Below are 5907 nucleotides of genomic sequence, written 5' to 3'. Positions count from 1 at the left end.
GGGTTTTTGTTGAAATATATGACAGAACCCCGCGAATTTCAAATCTATTTTTTCAAAAAATAATTAGAGTTTTTTATTTTCCCTATTTTTTTTTAGTGTACTTTGATACTTTCTTTAATTTTTTTTTTAGAAGATACTTTCTTTACTTATTTAGATCAAGATAAATTTATTTGAATAAAATAGAAGATAAAAACCTATGCTTAATAACAAAATAAATGTTTTTGAAAAAAAAAAAAAAAACTTAATCAAACGAACACTAATTAATAATGTTTGGTTAGTAGTAGTACAAGTAATTTATTTGAACTCTTGTTACACTTTTTTTTTTTGGTTTCCCACGGTGCATTTTCAAAGTTTCAACCAGAAACTAATCATTGTTCGCGATGGATGGGTCCTAATGGAGTAAATCGCTAGCCTAGGGGTTTTTTTTAAAAATGCAGATACTCGAGCTTGAACTAGGGAGCACAACCAATCGAACCTGAGACAAGCACTTTGAAACCGAGTGCCAAACCACCTAGGTTAACTCTTGTTACACTCATGGTTGTCAAAATTGCGATTTGGATCGTAGAATCGCATGATTTTATGATCCCACCTCACCAAAACGTTTATGATCGCACTAGAATCTTAAAAATGGTAGGATCATACGTAAGATCGTGTAGAATTGCATAGGATTGTATGGGATCCTATCGATCCTACCAAAAACATAAAATTTTTTTATGGGATAAATTTTTTGTTTTGATGAAATTTTAAGGGTTTTTATTTTTTCATGTTGTGATGGTATGACTTTTTATTTTTTATTTTTATAAAATTATGTTAACCTAAGCAAATGTTTTCTAGTTTCTAGTTCACTTGTAATCAAAATAAAGGAATGCTTCATCATTTTTAAATGAAGAATTTGATGTTGGTTTTGCTGCCTTTTAAGCTATAATTTTGTTAAATTTGTTTTATCAATATACTAATTTGTGTTCTAATATTACTAAAATATTTTTTTATATATAATTTTATTAGTTATGCTTGTATTTGTATATTGATTGATTGAATTTTTTTTAGCATACTCTTTAATTGTTACTAAGTGGTATAACTTAAATAGTTGAGAGTGAAATTGTATTTTGATGTCTTTTGCAGCTCTAGTATACAAATATATAATGTCTACATAGATGATGAAATGGATGATGATAATTAGGAATTTTGGACGGTTGTTATAAGAATCTTAGAATGAGAATAATTAAATGTTTACTTCACCTTAATATTCATCTTGCTTTTGGATTTCATATTGTAGTTAGCTAGTTTCCATTTGCTAACTTATTTTGGATTTCAAACTTGGAACTTAGAACTTAGAAAATATTTTTCATATGTTTTGATAAATATTTTGGTATTTGGTTGCTAATTAAACATTTATTGGATTTTTTAGATATATTTGGTCAAAACTTAAATATATTTGTTTCGTTAGTATAGACTTAGCGCTGTATGGCATGCAAATTACATCATATAATGCAAATCTTATTTTTTTGTGGATGAATTTATAATTTATGTGATTATTCAATATACAAAGTCATTATCAATGTGTTTTTTGCTTTAAATATGAAAATATGTAAGATCTTACGATTCACGATCCGATCCTACGATCTACGATCTACGATCCCACCTACCTTCAATGATCCTATGTAAGATCCCGATTTTGACAACCTTGGTTACACTTACACCTACACTTTTGCCTCACTTGACAAAATAATAATAGGTGTCTATTGTTTTCGTATCAATTAAAAATATAATAAAATAGTAATTTCTATTAGGAAATTTTATAATTTGGAGAGAGAGGTTATTATTTACTTATTTATTACTTTATATTGTTCTAGAGATTTGGCTAAAACTCACGCAATCCTAATTCTACCCCTAATTATAATTGTTAGGTTTATCACAAAGAGGATTGTTATTTTTGCAAAACTTTTGGGTGCGGTTATATCCCTATGTGTCAAAGAAAGTATATAAAATTTTACCAAAAAAAAAAACAAAAGAAGTAGAAGAAGTTTGTTTGATCAAATAATTATTTACTAGGTGCATCCAGCTTTTTTGAAAAGTAAAAAACCAGTTAGAAATGCTCCATAATTTTGTTTTGCTTTCTTTTATGAATTAGGTAACTTATATATGTAGTTTAGCAAAAAAAAAAAGAGAAAAGAAAAAAAGAGTTAACTTATATATGTAATGGAGTTAGTTTTGATAATAGAGTAATTGAATGTTACCATGAAACAAAGAGCACAACAAGACCCTAAAACTTTGAAGAAATGTTAGAGTTTTGGAACTAATGCTCATGCTCTCTCAAAACAGTCACGTGGTATCTCGTTGTAACTAGTAGCTATTAGTAAATTTTGAAATGAATAATAGAGGGAGAATTAGTTAGGCTGATCCATTTGAGTAAAGAACAAGCAATTAGTATTTCAGAAAAATCCCTCATTTTATCTCTCCCTTTATTTTTTCTCAATCCCATCTCTCAAAAACAATGAAAGATCCTACTCCTAATCCCACACCACCATCTTCATCACCCTCAAGCCACACACAACAATACATAGAAGCTTCACCCTCAAATTATATAAATGAATATATAATTTGTTACAATGAATAATTTGTTGTATAAATGAAGCTTCACCCTCAAAAACAATGAAAGGTCCTACTCCTATCCAAAATGTCATTGCTTGCATCAAGAAAGTTCATTTTTTGTCCCCAATATCTCCTCTCTCTTGTTCTTCCATGTTGATTTGATCAATGAATTAGCCAAATGCTATATTAGTTTGACCTTTGAACCTATGTTACAAGAATGCCACTATTTTTTGAATGATCTTGACAACAACTTAGAATCTCCAATCAAAAAACCATACAAAGAGAGATTTAGCTTGTAGATACATGACTGCAATGCATTCAACCTCAAGAAACTCCTCGAGGAGTTGACTCAATTTTCCAGACATATCCAAATCTTCAATTACTAATAAACGGATGTGTAGAGATGGCAGAGACAGCTTTGGAGGCAAGAATGAATTTCAAGAGAACAGGCATTTGTTGAGTATTAAGATTTCAATACAGTTGAATTGGCAAAAGCACCTTGTTAAGAAAGATCATGGAGTATGGGAAGGAGTAGAAAACATGGGTTTTCTAGGATTGCTGCTATGGAAAGAAGATTGCAAATTTCAATTCTCATTTAAAGATTCATTTAAGAAAGATTCTAAATCAGTTATTAAAGAGAGTAGAATTAGGTGTTTGGCCTGTTATGGATACCATTATTGCCAAAAAAAAAAAAAAAAAGTGATGATGATGAATGTGCTTGAGAAAAGAATAAAGTGCATAGCTTTTTCCCCCCAACGATTGGCTTGGTTGTGAAGAATTATTAGTTTCTTCCAATATCCTAATAGTGGTAATCGTTGAACACTTCTTCGCAACTAGTATTTCAACTATCATTTTGATATTTGTGTGTTTATAATAACTTAAGCCTCAATTAAATTGATTTCTCTCTACTAATACTAGAATGATCATGCCAAAATCATGAAATATTAAGTTTGTTATTAGCACGTTAAATGCATTCCATGCAAAATATGGCCCCAAATATATTGCATATGTATAATGTATTTTAAATATAAAATAAATTTTTAAAAAACTTGTAAATTTTGAATGGTGTTGTTTGTGTCGAATACCTCGTATAACTTTAAATAGATTCGTTCAAACCTTGCTCAAATTTGCAGTCCACAATAATAGGGCTCAATTATGGCCACCTCAACATAGTTTTGGACATAAGGTAGCAATTTATAGTGGAGTCTTCTCTTATTTTTAAATATTAATTAAATAATATTTATGTTTTGATATTTTCCATTTAAAAAAAAAAAAAAAAAAACTTACCTTATGAGATGCAAGATTACTAATAATATGCTTTTGTGTTCAAGTTTCCCTAAATTTTCATTTCAATTGGTAATATCACTAATCCACTTAATTTTTTTTGTGACATAGTCAATCTTAAATATGATTTTATCAATTTAAATTTTGGTAACTTCTTTCTATAGATGCATGTATTGTTAGTTAATATTTTATAAAAAATACACGCATTAGAAAAAGAATCTAACATTTTGTATAATTTATAATTTAATACATTAATTGAAATATTTTCACCTATTTATATGAAACATATTTTAAAAACATTTATTTCTAAAAGTAAATCTAAACAATTAGTATCAAAACTAGCCACATCACACGCGTTTTGCGCATGCAATGAGGTTTTTTTTTTTTTTTTTTTTGGGTCTAGTGTCATAATTTTCCTTAAAAAAAAAAAAATCAATAAGTTTGTTTTGAAGACATGGATTAGTAGGAGAGTATCCTATTTTGTAGGCATTTTAAGTGGTGCTGGAGATAAATTTTTACCAGGTTGTCCTTAACTTTTTTTCTTGTTAAACCTAAGGTTTAAGAATATTTCTGAATCATATAAAAGTCCAGTCCAAAGTGGGGATCCTTTTCTAAATAGTATAGATAAAACCTTTCAGGAGATAGAACGCTTTACTTTATTGCATTGAATGGTGGAACCCATAACTGTCACTAGAATGCAAATACTAATCTGTTAAATGATGTCGAAAACAAGTCTTTTTATTTATTTATTTATTTTGTTTCTAAACGTTCTTTTATTTGTGTTATATAACCTTCCTTCTCCTTCAGACATCAAAGCCCCTAAACTTTCCATTGTTGGAGTCTTGCATCTTGTTTCATTTTGAATTGAAATGTATAAATCTTATTGCATCGTCTTTTATTTATTTAAAATAAGACTTTACATTAACACTTTTTTCTTTTCTTTTCAAGATCTTGATTTTTAGGATGTTATTTGTGTGATATTAAACCAGGATGGAACCACACCAGGGCCTAAAGAGGCCCTGCCCCCTTGAGTTTCATGAAAGAAAATTTTTTGTACATATATTAAGGTCTAATTTGAATTGGTCCAAGGAAAATAAAACTTGGTTCCCAACTCCCACTAAAATCTTGGCCTCCCTACATAGATTAGCCAAAATAACTCCATAAATTAACCCAAAAAACAACATATTAGCCCAAATCGCCACAGTCCACAAATAATTAGCCCAAAATTTTTTAACGAAAACTTAATAAAAATAAAAAGAGAAAAGGCTTGTTCATCTTCTTCGGCCCAAAAAATTTAACAAAAGAATGCTTGTTCGTCTTCCTTCTTCACAATATAGTGTCAACCCAAACCGTCCTCACATCATCAAAGTCAACCTCACTAGCCTTGCTCTCCAAAAATTGCACAAACCCAATTGAGTAAATAGGGTTTATGCAATACCTAAATCGAGGGAAATACTAAGTGCTCTGAGAAAAATGTTCTCTCCTCTCACATGAGGGGAGGGCCTCACACATGGGTCCCACAATGGGGCCCATCTCTCATGTGAGAGGAGGGAACATTGCTCCCAGAGCATGTAAGAATTTCTCCAAATCGAAAACTTCTACTACACTTGTGGAACCCAAAGGAGGAATTGGGTTGTTTACATAGTCTTCTTGTTTTGTTTTAGTGATATGGGTTTGGTGGGGAATGAGAGAAAGTTTGGGTTTTGAAAATTAATAATAATTGGGTGTTAGAGGGTTGTTATTGTTTTTAGGGAGGATTTATTTTTGGTGAGCTTTTGTATAAGTCTCGCCATTATTAGGCATAAAAGGTTTTATGGCAAGAAAATGCTTTAATATATCATTTGAATTAATGCTGGCCCCCCAACTCACCTCCAAAAAAAATAAAAATAAAATATATTAAGAAAATCGGAGAAAGGGAACATTGTTTTCTTAGTTTAATTGTTTTTGCATAAACAATTTAATTCTAGTGAAAGGTAACAAATTTCTTTTTGGAGTTCGAATTTGGAGAAAGTATATAGACACAAAAAATTT

This window comes from Quercus robur, chromosome 5, assembly GCF_932294415.1.
Source record: "Quercus robur chromosome 5, dhQueRobu3.1, whole genome shotgun sequence".
Classification (NCBI taxonomy): Eukaryota; Viridiplantae; Streptophyta; class Magnoliopsida; order Fagales; family Fagaceae; genus Quercus; species Quercus robur.
This window is presented reverse-complemented; position numbering follows the sequence as displayed.